Raw genomic sequence first — 15626 nt, 5'->3', positions numbered from 1 at the left:
GACACCAAGTAACAAAGACAGACACTTACACCAAGTAACAAAGACATACTCTGACACCAAGTTACAAATACTTACACTGATACCCAGTAACACAGGCACACATCTACACCAAGTAACTAAGACATACACTGACACCCAGTAACACAGACACACACTTACACCAAGTAACACAGACATACACTGACACCAAGTAACAAAGACATATACTGACACCCAGGAACACAGATACACACTGACACCCAGTAACACAGAGAAACACTGACACCAAGTAACAAAGACACACACTGACACCAAGTAACACAGACATACACTGACACCAAGTAACAAAGACATCCACTTGCACCAAGTACAAAGACATACACTGACACCAAGTAACAAAGACATGCACTTACACCAAGTAACAAAGACATACACTGATACCCAGTAACACAGACACACACATTCACCAAGTAACAATGACAGACACTGATACCCAGTAACACAGACACACACTTACACCAAGTATCAAAGACATACACTGACACCAAGTAACAAAGACATGCACTTACACCAAGTAACAAAGACATGCACGGACACCAATTAACAAAGACATACACTTACACCAAGTAACAAAGACACACACTTACACCAAGTAACATAGACAAACACTGACACCCAGTAACACAAACAAACACACACTGACACCCAGTCACACAGAGAAACACTGAGACACTGACACCAAGTAACACAGACACACACTGACACCCAGTAACACAAACATACACTGATACCAAGTAACAATGACATGCACTGACATCAAGTAACACAGACACACACTGACACCCAGTAAAAAAGACGTACACTGACACCAAGTCACAAAGACATACACTGATACCAATTCACAAAGACATACACTGATACCCAGTAACACAGACACACACTGACACCAAGTAACAAAGACATACACTGACACAAAGTAACAAAGACATGCACTGACACCAAGTAACAAAGACATACACTTACACCAAGTATTTTGACATACACTTACACCAAGTAACAAAGAAAGACACTGCTACCCAGGAACACAGACACACACTTACACCAAGTAACAAAGACATACACTGACACCCAGTAACAAAGAAATACACTGACACGCAGTAACACAGACACACACGGCCACCAAGTAACAAAGACACACACTTACACCAAGTAACATAGACACACACTGACACCCAGTAACACAAACAAACACACTGACACCAAGTAACAAAGACATACAGTGTCACCCAGTAACAAAGACATCCACTGACACCAAGTCACAAACACATACAATAACACCAAGTAACAAAGAAAGACACTGCTACCCAGGAACACAGACACACACTTACACCAAGTAACAAAGACATACACTGACACCCAGTAACAAAGAAATACACTGACACGCAGTAACACAGACACACACGGCCACCAAGTAACAAAGACACACACTTACACCAAGTAACATAGACACACACTGACACCCAGTAACACAAACAAACACACTGACACCAAGTAACAAAGACATACAGTGTCACCCAGTAACAAAGACATCCACTGACACCAAGTCACAAACACATACAATGGCACCAAGTAACAAAGACATACACTGACACCCAGTAACATAGACACACACTGGGCGGCACAGTGGCGCAGTGGTTAACACTGCAGCCTCACAGCTCCAGGGACCCGGGTTCGATTCTGGGTACTGCCTGCGCGGAGTTTGCAAGTTTCCCATGTGTCTGCGTGGGTTTCCTCCCACATGCCAAAGACTTGCAGGTTGATAGTTTAATTGACCATTATAAATAGCTCCTAGTGTGGACAGGTGGGGATGTTTTTGGAATATGGGATTCGTGCAGGATTAGTATAAATTGGTGGTTGATGGTCGGCACAGATTCGGTGGGCCGAAGGGCCTGTTTCAGTGCTGTATCTCTAAACTAAACTAAATACTGACACCTCGTGTCACTGATACACAGTCACCAAGTGACAAAGACATACACTTACACCAAGTAACAAAGACACACACTGACACCAAGTAACAAATACATCAACTTACATCAAGTAACACAGACATGCACTGACACCAAGTAACAAAGACATACAATTACACCAAGTAACAAAGACACACACTTACATCAAGTAACACAGATATACACTGACACCAAGTAACACAGACATACACTGACAGCAAGTCACAAAGACATACACAGTAACACAGACACACACTGACAGCAAGTAACACAGACACACACTTACACCAAGTAACACAGACATACACTGACACCAATTAACAGAGACATACAATTACACCAAGTAACAAAGACACACACTTACATCAAGTAACACAGATATACACTGACACCAAGTAACACAGACATACACTGACACCAAGTAACAACGACATACAATTGCACCAAGTAACAAAGACACACACTTACACCAAGTAACAGAGAGAAACACTAATAAACAGTAACATAGACATACGCTTACACCAAGTAACAAAGACAGACACTGATACCCAGCAACACAGACACACACTGACACCCAGTTAGAAACACACACTGACCCCCAGTAACACAGAGACACACTGACCCCCAGGAACACAGACATACACTTACACCAAGTCACAAAGACACAAACTGACACCCAGTAACAAAGACATACGCTGACACCAAGTCACAAAGACATACACTAATACACAGACACACACTTACACCAAGTAACACAGACATACACTGACACCAAGTAACAAGGACATACACTGAATACCCAGTATCACAGACACACACTTACACCCAGTAACAAAGACATACACTGATACCAAGTCACAAAGACATACACTGATACCCAGTAACACAGACACACACTGAAACCAAGTAACAAAGACATACACTTAAACCAAGTAACAAAGACACACACTTACACCAAGTCACACAGACATACACTTACACCAAGTATTTTGACATACACTGACACCAAGTAACACAGACATACACTGACACCAAGTAACAAAGACATACACTGATACCAAGTAACACATGCTCACACTTACACCAAGTAACACAGACATACACTGACACCAAGTAACAAAGACATGCACTGATACCCAGTAACACAGACACACACTTACATCAAGTAACAAAGACAGACAATTACACCAAGTAACAAAGACATACACTTACACCAAGTATTTTGACAGACACCGACACCAAGTAACAAAGACAAACACTGATACCCAGTTACACAGACACACACTTACACCAAGTAACAAAGACATACACTGATACCAAGTCACAAAGACATACACTGATACCCAGTAACACAGACACACACTGACACCAAGTCACAAAGACAGACACTTACACCAAGTAACAAAGTCACACACTTACACCAAGTAACAAAGACATACACTGATACCCAGTAACACAGACACACTCTTACACCAAGTAACAAAGACATACACTGACACCAAGTCACAAATAAACACACTGACACCCAGTAACAAAGACATACACTGACACCAAGTAACAAAGACATACACTGATACCCAGTACCAAAGACATACACTGACACCCAGTAACAGAGACACACACGGAGACCAAGTAACAAAGACACAGACTTACACCAAGTAACACAGACACACACTGACACCCAGTAACACAGACACACACTTACACCAAGTAGCAAAGACATACACTGATACCCAGTAACACAGACACACACTGACACCAAGTAACACAAACATACACTGACACCAAGTAACACAGACACACACTGACACCCAGTAACACAATCAAACACACTGACACCAAGTAACACAGACATACACTGATACCAATTCACAAAGACATACACTGATGCCCAGTAACACAGACACACACTTACACCATGTAACAAAGACAGACACTGATACCCAGCAACACAGACACGCACTAACACCAAGTAACAAAGACACACACTGACACCCAGTAACAAATACATACACAGACACCCAGTAACACAGAAACACACGGACACCAAGTCACAAAGACACACACTTACACCAAGTAACACAGACACACACTGCCATCCAGTCACACAAACAAACAGACTGACCCCAAGTAACACAGACATACACTGATACCAAGTCACAAAGACATACACTGATGCCCAGTAACACAGACACACACTGACACCAAGTAACAAAGACATACACTGACACCAAGTAACAAAGACATACACTTACACAATGTAACAAAGACACACACTTACACCAAGTAATACAGACATACACTGACACCAAGTAACAAAGATAGACAATTGCACCAAGTGACAAACACATACACTTACACCAAGTATTTTGACATACACTGACACCAAGTAAGAAAGACATACACTTACACCAAGTAACACAGACATACACTGACACCAATTAACAAAGACAGACAATTACACCAAGTAACAAAGACATACACTTACACCAAGTATTTTGACAAACACTGACACCAAGTAACAAAGACATACACTGATACCCAGTAACACAGGCACACACTTACTCCAAGTAACAAAGACATACACTGACACCAAGTCACAAAGACATACACTGCCACCCAGTAACAAAGACATACACTGGCGCCAAGTCACAAAGACACACACTGCCACCCAGTAACAAAGACATACACTGGCTCCAAGTCACAAAGACATACACTGATACACAGTAACACAGACACACACTTACACCAAGTAGCACAGACATACACTGACACCAAGTAACAATGACATACACTGATATGCAGTAACACAGACACTCACTGACACCAAGTAACAAAGACAGACACTGATACCCAGTAACACAGACACAGACTTACACCAAGTAACAAAGACATACACTGACACCCAGTAACAAAGACATACACTGACACCCAGTAACACAGACACACACGGACACCAAGTAACAAAGACACACACTTACACCAAGGAACACAGACACACACTGACACCCAGTAACACAGACACACACTTACACCAAGTAACAAAGACATACACTGACACCAAGTCACACAGGCACACACTGACACCAAGTCACAAAGACATACACTGACACCCAGAAACACAAACGAACACACACTGACACCCAGTAACACAGAGAAACACTGATAAACAGTAACAAAGACATACACTGACACCAAGTAACACAGACACACACTGACACCCAGTAACAAAGACATACACTGATACCAAGTCACAAAGACATACACTGATACCCAGTAACACAGACACACACTGACACCAAGTCACAAAGACAGACACTTACACCAAGTAACAAAGTCACACACTTACACCAAGTAACAAAGACATACACTGATACCCAGTAACACAGACACACTCTTACACCAAGTAACAAAGACATACACTGACACCAAGTCACAAATAAACACACTGACACCCAGTAACAAAGACATACACTGACACCAAGTAAAAAAGACATACACTGATACCCAGTACCAAAGACATACACTGACACCCAGTAACAGAGACACACACGGAGACCAAGTAACAAAGACACAGACTTACACCAAGTAACACAGACACACACTGACACCCAGTAACACAGACACACACTTACACCAAGTAGCAAAGACATACACTGATACCCAGTAACACAGACACACACTGACACCAAGTAACACAAACATACACTGACACCAAGTAACACAGACACACACTGACACCCAGTAACACAATCAAACACACTGACACCAAGTAACACAGACATACACTGATACCAATTCACAAAGACATACACTGATGCCCAGTAACACAGACACACACTGACACCAAGTAACAAAGACATACACTTACACCCAGTAACAAAGACATACACTTACACCAAGGCACAAAGACATACACTGATACACAGTAACACAGACACACACTTACACCAAGTAACACAGAAATGCACTGACACAAAGTAGCAAAGACATGCACTGATTCCCAGTAACACAGACACACACTTACACCATGTAACAAAGACAGACACTGATACCCAGCAACACAGACACACACTTACACCAAGTAACAAAGACACACACTGACACCCAGTAACAAATACATACAAAGACACCCAGTAACACAGAAACACACGGACACCAAGTCACAAAGACACACAATTACACCAAGTAACACAGACACACACTGCCATCCAGTCACACAAACAAACAGACTGACACCAAGTAACACAGACATACACTGATACCAAGTCACAAAGACATACACTGATGCCCAGTAACACAGACACACACTGCACCAAGTAACAAAGACATACACTGACACCAAGTAACAAAGACATACACTTACACAATGTAACAAAGACACACACTTACACCAAGTAATACAGACATACACTGACACCAAGTAACAAAGACAGACAATTGCACCAAGTGACAAAGACATACACTTACACCAAGTATTTTGACATACACTGACACCAAGTAACAAAGACATACACTGATACCCAGTAACACAGACACACACTTACACCAAGTAACAAAAACATACACTGACACCAAGTCACAAAGACACACACTGCCACCCAGTAGCAAAGACATACACTGACGCCAAGTCACAAAGGCATACACTGATACACAGTAACACAGACACACACCTACACCAAGTAACACAGACATACACTTACACCAAGTAACAAAGACAGACAATTACACCAAGTAACAAAGACATACACTTACACCGAGTAACGAAGACACACTCTTACACCAAGTAACACAGACATACACTGACACCAATTAACAAAGACAGACAATTACACCAAGTAACAAAGACATACACTTCCACCAAGTATTTTGACATACACTGACACCAAGTAACAAAGACATACACTGATACCCAGTAACACAGACACACACTTACTCCAAGTAACAAAGACATACACTGACACCAAGTCACAAAGACACACACTGCCACCCAGTAACAAAGACATACACTGGCGCCAAGTCACAAAGACATACACTGATACACAGTAACACAGACACACACTTACACCAAGTAACACAGACATACACTGACACCAAGTAACAAAGACATACACTGATACGCAGTAACACAGACAGTCACTTACACCAAGTAACAAAGACAGACACTGATACCCAGTAACACAGACACACACTTACACCAAGTAACAAAGACATACACTGACACCCAGTAACAAAGACATACACTGACACCCAGTAACACAGACACACACGGACACCAAGTAACAAAGACACACACTTACACCAAGTAACACAGACACACACTGACACCCAGTAACACAGACACACACTTACCCCAAGTAACAAAGACATACACTGACACCAAGTCACACAGGCACACACTGACACCAAGTCACAAAGACGTACACTGACACCCAGAAACACAATCAAACACACACTGACACCCAGTAACACAGAGAAACACTGACACCCAGTAACACAGACACACACTGACACCAAGTAACAAAGACACACACTGACACCAAGTAACACAGACATACACTGACACCAAGTAACAAAGACATACACTGATACTCAGGAACACAGACACACACTTACACCAAGTAACTCAGACATACACTGACACCAAGTAACAAAGACATACACTGATACTCAGGAACACAGACACACACTTACACCAAGTAACACAGACATACACTGATACCCAGTAACACAGCATTCTTTGATGCTATCTCCATAGACAGAGCAATCTTATACGCGAGCTCAAATGTAGGATTTTGTGTGTTTAGTATCTTATTTCACCCACCAATAGAAGCACAAATATGTCACGTAAATCTTGTTCACTGCAGTCCCTGCTGCTGTTTGCTGCCTATATTTACAGACTTTTATCTCAACCTCGTCACCATGTTCTCTAATATATTCAGGGGGCATCAGCAGAGAAAATGTTCACCAGGCATGGCAAGTGCAAGGAAGTGTTTATTTACGCCATTATGTCATGAATATAATATACAAATACATTACATGTGTGAATCATCAAGATGTGTCTGAATAAATGGAACCCCGTTACAATAAACACTGTCACCTTTCAATGTTTAGCAGACAGGTTTGACGGCTTGATGTGTGTGATTCCCTCATTAATGTGTTTGCACAAAGTTCGGGGAAAGACGGAGATATGAATAATTTATAGGGAAATTTTTTAAGCATATCTCCACATCTCTCATTCACAAAGATCTGCAAACACATGGATTCCAAAAGAACCTGAGTACAAAATCACCTAAAATAAACACAGCCAGAGAGTCTTACAATAACCTGTAGCTCAGGGAAAGTACATGATGTTATGGAAGGGATTCTGTTTCTTCTGTTAAAATATTTTTTGAAGAAGTCATAATCAAACGGAATAAATGTAGGACCAGTTTTTTTTCAAGAGAGCACCAAAAGAGCCAATTTGGCAACTATGTTTACTGTTTGTCACATAATTCAAGTTAAATATAGAACAGAAACCATGGTAACAGGGAGATGTGGTTCGTGAAGTCATTCGCGCCCCTTGATTGGACAAGCTCGGCAGCAGCAGCGTACACCTAAGACAGCAGAAAACTCACAAGCTTTTGGTTGTAGAGTCAGTGTGTTTTACCTGCTGGAGTGAGCAGCTGATAAAGTTAGCCTGAAGAAGTGTCAAGGAAGGAGAGAAGACCACAACCCAGCTTGTTTTCCAGAACATCTTTAAAAGACCCTGAGAAGTCCACTGAGTTAATTCATCTTATCGCATGTCTTTGAAGAATGCCTGCTAAAATTAATTCTCAATGCCTTCTGAAAAGAACTGTTCTAAAATACCCTTCTGACCTGTCTACCTATACTCAGAAGTTAGACTGTATTCCAATTTTGGAGCAACGTATCTCATCTGATGTTTTCTTCAAAAATGAGCAAGTAAACAGCCCAAGAGGTTTTTTTTTGTGTTTGTGACATGTTGGAGAAATGTTCTTAGCTTTGCTAATTATTACTTAACTTTGTAGAAGCAGAAAAGCAGGAGACAGCTTGCAGCTAATCTAACCACAACCAACGGTCATAAAATGTAGACAGAGCAGCTAACCACAATCAGACGTTACGGCCAGATATGGTGTCTGAAGTGGGCATTGAATTAAGGAACTAGCTTGTTATTGTTGAAACTGATGTTTTGCTGACCTCGGACCCTGCATGGTGCACCGTTACGTAGGCAGTCTTGTGGGTGCTTATCTAATTGTGAAACTGTTAGCTCTTCCTCTTTTATACTATATAAGTCCACGGCGATCTGTAGCTTTTTGGGAGTAGCACTGGACCGCCTTTAGGTAAGGTGTTATATCCCATGATATCATGCAATAAAGTGTTAGTTCTCAACGTCTGAGTCCGGAGAATTTGTTCAACAATTGGGCACAATCTGGATTTTCTCCAACAGTTTGGCGTAGTTGGCAGGATCCCTGAGTTCACGGGATCCAAAAGAACCTAGTGAAAAAATAATCAACAGGATCAGGGGTAAGTCAACCTTTCTGCAACCCTGATATCCCAATCACCCAGCCTGAGCCGGAATTAAGAGGACAATTGGGTCCCACGTGAAGGCCAGGAATTAAATGGGCGAAGGGAACAAAGGGGTCAAGGAAGAATTGGCTGAAACCTGATCAGAAAAGGTCTAAAATTGAGTAAGTTAAGCTCACACATGGGAAGTGAGTAATTCTGCGAAGGGAAGTTGAAAAGTAGATAAGTGGAAAATGCAGTAAATTTAGGAATCAGGCCTAGTCGGCTGGGGCTAATACCTGATCCCATTGAGTATACGAAGTTAACTCTCACACATGGGAAGTGAGTAAAATATGGTGACAAGATATGGGACAGAGATGACTGGGGCTGTAACTAAATTACCAAATTGACCCAACAGGCACATTTTCGGGGCTCCTGAGTACACCCGCTGATCAGGCCCTAGAGAAAGATGCGGGTGACAAGAGTTGGAGAACTAAAATACCATTGACCTGAAGAGACAGGGATGAGCCGGTTAGCTGACCTTGAGAATTTAACATTAACTGCGCCTGTTTGTCTCCTTGTGTGTGGTTTTGTCTTTTGTTTGTGTTAATGTTGTTTATTCCATAGAAATTAACTCATAAAATTAGAAGGTTTTGAGAAAGTAGAAGTAAGAGTGGACTCAATGGCTTCCAAGAAGGAAGGGTTGCCCCCAAGGACGAGTAATCCATGTCCTCTGGAGAAAGGCGACCCACGTCCGTTTCCCCCCTCGAAGAAGACGCAGAAGCGCCACGGTAAATATGTGTTTTAAAGATAGGTATGTTTTAGAGTAAAACAAGTAACTGTGTCTTTGATGCGACTGTGAGAATGTAGGAAGCTTCCGCGAATGAATTGAATATCTGGATTTTACAGTTTGTGTTCTGCAGAACTGACTGTCGTTAACTCTTTGTTGTCTGGCTTTAATGTTAAAAGCATGAGTCTATTAAGTTGTTTGGAATTGAATGAGTGTGAAAAGTGATTGTTGAGTGTGTTCATTTCGATTTAGGATTGTGCACCCAGGAATGGGATATAAAATTGAATTATATTTTAAGTTAAAGTTTTATTTTTAGTTGTTTTTGCAACTGTGAAAAGGCAATGAACAATTTTCTGAGGGATAAGCTTCAGCCTTGAAGGTCTGAAGATGTCCGGCAGAAATCTAATTTGGGGTTTGGAACATTGTTTTAATTGGAAACTTTGCTATTGCTTTATTTTACAGTCTAAATTTGAAGACATGTTTTATTGACTGTTATATTGTTTTAAGGGAGAGATAAATAAACAAAGGAGATATAGGAAAGATTCTGTCTGTTTAAAAAGCTGGTGTTAAATTTTTTGTTGTAAGAATGTTAAATAACTTTTTCTTTAGTTTTTGGTTTTATTACAGGCTGGCACCTGAAGAAAGAGCAAGAAAAATGACGTAATTTACCTATCTTTTAAAATAAGCACGTGCTATTCTGTTCTGTTGTGTGTAGTTAATAAATATTATAAGTTAATAAGTCTGAATTGAATTAATACTGTTAAGGTTAATTGACCTGTTTAAGTTGAAGAACTGGAAATTTCATTTGTTGCAACAATGAACTTTCAAGTTTATTATGTCATGTTTTGGAGGAGTCTTAAGTTCCGGACGTGGGACTCACTCATATAACATCGGCAGTTTTGATTTTTTTAAAAAAATATTTATTGCAGTGAATTGGAATTTGGAAACAATTGGAGTTTAATCTAAAAATGCTGTCTTTCCTGATGGAGATGCTTTCCTTTGAAGTTGAAAATGTTACACATGATTTTGTTGTTTATAAACCCTAAGGATACCAAAAGGATTGAAAAAAATTTAACATGGATAGTTCTTTTTGATCAAATTTTTTTTTTCGTAAAGTGACGTAGCTGAGAATGTTTTGCTCCGCCCCCTTGGAGACAAACAAAGAACTTAACCCGCTGCAGCTTTTTGCATTGCTGAGAGTCAAATTTATACATATTGGACATTGCCAAATTTTACATTTCTAAGTTGCCAGATAGAATTGGACAAATTAACCCATTGGGCTCAGGGGCAGAAGCACAATGGATTCTTTTTAAGCAGGTGACGGCAGCTTCCAAGGCCACATGAGAACTGATGCCACAACAAGAGATCCAGCAGCTTTGAGAATTTAAAACTTAATTGCAGACATGAAATATCACAGCATCTTTATCAATGAGACAAAATGCTTGAGAAGGAAAGATAGTTGCAAGCATTTCTGTCCTTAACGTACAAAAAGCACAACCAAGTCTGGGCATAAGAAATTGGAATCAATAAACAAAATTTAATTGATATGAGTGGTTATTTAAAGCACTCAAAGGGAAATCTATCTGATATTTAAGAGGACAATCAAAGTTTTAGAAAATAACAAAATCAGTGGTTGAACATTAGTAATGGGTTCTGGTCCATACAGTTGGCACAAGAGTGTCAATATAAATTTGCGTTTACGTTCAAGGGACAACAGTACATCTGGACATGTCTCTCCCAGGGATTTTATAATAATCCATCGATATTCCACCTTCCTTCAGAAGGTCAGAGTGAAAGTTAGGCTGAAAATGGCACCGATAATGAAGGAAAAGGTTTCTTATTTGGGAATAGTAATAACATAGGGAAAGCATGAGACAGAGCAAAAGTGAGTGCAGCCAATCCTCGAACTCCCCCTAGCGCAAGATATTAAAGCTCTAAGGTAAAAAAAGGACAGTTCCTATTTCAGGTTGTGAGATTAAACAGACAAGAAGCACCAACCCCCATGGTTAACCCCACATCCGAATTACCGACGAGTAAGGTTACGACCCAACAGCCACAAGTGACTGGTCTCCCTTGCCTTGCATTGACTACAGGACCAGAAAATGGACTTGCGATAATAAAAAACGAATAAAATTGTATATGATATTGTAAAGCTTGAGTTGGTACCGGTAATATTGATTTTCTCAGATATCCAGCTACCTGACTGGTGCCCTGAGAAGACCCAAGAGTTGTACAAGATATTACTGTGACAATTGTTGAGACAGGAATTTGGTAATGAGAAAATTATAAAAAGATTACATAAAATACAATGATGTGTTACCCTATGTCATGGAAATTGGAAAAGAGGTAATTGGTAAGGGTGGCACAGTGGCGCAGTGGTTAGCACCGCAGCCTCACAGCTCCAGCGACCCGGGTTCAATTCTGGGTACTGACTGTGTGGAGTTTGCAAGTTCTCCCTGTGTCTGTGTGGGTTTCCTCCCACATGCCAAAGACTTGCAGGTTGATAGGTAAATTGGCCATTATAAATTGCCCCGAGTATAGGTAGGTGGTAGGGAAATATAGGGACAGGTGGGGATGTGGTAGGTACATGGGATTAGTGCAAGATTAGTATAAATGGGTGGTTGATGGTCGGCACAGACTCGGTGGGTCGAAGGGCCTGTATCAGTGCTGCATCTCTAAAAAAAAACAACATTGTCCATTTTCTGAGTGTAGTCTGGAAAACCAGGTGATCATATGTCCTCATCCTATAGATAAATTGGCAGAATCAAAATGTGGATTTAATGCCACTGTAAATTGCACCAGGGAGGCTAGGAAAGCATTGTCAGGACTAACCCATGTGGCCGAGATGGGAAAGGGGAGATATTGCTTAACCACCACAGCGAAGGAGTACCAGTATGGACATAAACGGACTTGTCCGGTGAGCAACAGTACATTTTGGTTCAACCCACAAATACCAACCCGAGTAGGGAAAATGGAGTTGGTAGAGATACATGAACAAAAGGCAGAAACGATAACTGTGACAGAAAGTATTAAGGAGGATTTGACATATTACTTCCGGGACTATGAATATACTATTCAACCATTGCCCACACGCTTGGGTAAAGATAGACAGCAGCTAGAAGCCATTGCAAGCTGGAACAACAGTCGAAGATGCTACAAGATGAGATTGACAAGATAAATGATTCTACCTTGCAGGAGGACCTCTGTAACTGGGGTCAGACGTGCAGATACACCCCTGGTTTAGAATCATCTCCCATGTCCTGATAGTGGCTTTGGGTATCATGGTGTTAGATGTGACATACTTAATTTGGCAACTTAAGAAATTAATTAGGCGATGCAAGAGGATGTATGAACACAGGTTGGACAGCTACCCGAAAAGCAATTAGTGTTCGAACTTGCTCTGTCAAAGGTGGGACAATTAGTTGTGCCGTAAAAGGGTAATTGTATAACCTTTTCATATATACTTAAAGTGAGCAAATGAATGATCAATGTACTTTATGAAATTGTATTATGTTTATACAATCAATAATGTAACAGTGATGTTTAAATGAATTTGTAATTGTACAAGTGTACCACCCTTTTATTTTGTAAGCAAGTGTTTGAAGCCCCTGCAAAACTTATGCCTTTACAGGGTTCCCGCTGCCCCCTTGAGATATAAGCAGACAACGTATTGAGTGCGACCCCTCCGGGTGTTGAAGGCTGTTTCTAGACAAATAGAGACCATTAAAGGCACCTAGGTTGGATCAAGGGAAGGATTCTTAAAAGGGTTGTAGAAGAGTCAAGAGGGGACTGTGAGAACAGAATTATAGAATTTTAAGAACAGAATATTATGGGGACATTTAAGCTGAGATTAATCAATCATGTATTGCTAGCTTGGCCTTGCGGCTGCTACAGCACAATGGCAGAAAAAGATATTATGCTTCAATGATTACTTTAAGCCCCTACCTCTCCCTCGACTCATGATGATTCTGTATTATCATGGTCTGATAAAAGGAGGGATTGTTGGAGAAATGTTCTTAGCTTTGCTAATTATTACTTAACTTTGTAGAAGCAGAAAAGCAGGAGACAGCTTGCAGCTAATCTAACCACAACCAACGGTCATAAAATGTAGACAGAGCAGCTAACCACAATCAGACGTTACGGCCAGATATGGTGTCTGGAGTGGGCATTGAATTAAGGAACTAGCTTGTTATTGTTGAAACTGATGTTTTGCTGACCTCGGACCCTGCATGGTGCACCGTTACGTAGGCAGTCTTGTGGGTGCTTATCTAATTGTGAAACTGTTAGCTCTTCCTCTTTTATACTATATAAGTCCACGGCGATCTGTAGCTTTTTGGGAGTAGCACTGGACCGCCTTTAGGTAAGGTGTGCCACCCCATGATATCATGCAATAAAGTGTTTGATTCTCAACACCTGAGTCCGGAGAATTTGTTCAACAATTGGGCACAATCTGGATTTTCTCCAACATAACAAAATTTAAAAAAAAAATCTTTTTTAAATCCCTTTTATCTTTTCAGTTAACCGGTGTATGTGTGTGTGTGCGCATGTGGCTCGAAGATTTTAAAAAAAGACTTTAAAAGTAAAGGTGAAAAGGGAACTTTTAAAATTTCCACCTGTGTGTTTATGCTTTACTTCATGACGAGTTAAAACTTGTTCTACAATAAATGAATCATTTTGTTGTTCATTAAAGAAATCTGGTCAGTGTCTTCTATTCTGGGAAAAATAGAGTATATGATTGACTGTTTCAGTAAGTGGGAAAAGTTAAACTAGATGTTGTGACCTGTGGAGAAGTGGGATGAGAATAAAGAGTCCCCTCCTCTGCCCTTAGTTGTCACAGCATTTGTGATCTGCCTCTGCAGCTTTGTTGTCTCGAGTGTTTGTCCAATAATCAGAAAATCTTGGATTCATATAATTGCTTCAAAAGTTTAGCTATCAATCGTTTACATCTGTTTTCTTGTGAACTTTAACTTTTCTTATGAATTTTATTCACACAAGAAAACAGCTCAGTGGTTGCCTTTGTGAAGGATGTGAGTTTGGAATGGCTGTTCCTCCTTGTACAAATGTTCAGTGCTAATATTTCAATGGCAACTCAATCCCCTACAATTTCTTTGAGAGCAATGTGTTTGCAGTTGCACTTAACCTGGAAAACAGCTCAACATTAATCTCACTGAAGGAAAGTGTGACCGTGTTGTATGTTTCAAAGTGTTTGTGCCGTTTTGTGTCTTTTTTAACCAAGACTATAACACGACTCAAAGGGGAGGGTTGATCCGAGGTTTAGAATATATTTGTCAGTCAGGAGCAATAAAAATCAAAAGGAACCAAATAAGAAAACCCAGTCCCCAGATTTG

Source organism: Heterodontus francisci, unplaced genomic scaffold (assembly GCF_036365525.1).
Source record: "Heterodontus francisci isolate sHetFra1 unplaced genomic scaffold, sHetFra1.hap1 HAP1_SCAFFOLD_58, whole genome shotgun sequence".
NCBI classification, from domain to species: Eukaryota; Metazoa; Chordata; class Chondrichthyes; order Heterodontiformes; family Heterodontidae; genus Heterodontus; species Heterodontus francisci.
This window is presented reverse-complemented; position numbering follows the sequence as displayed.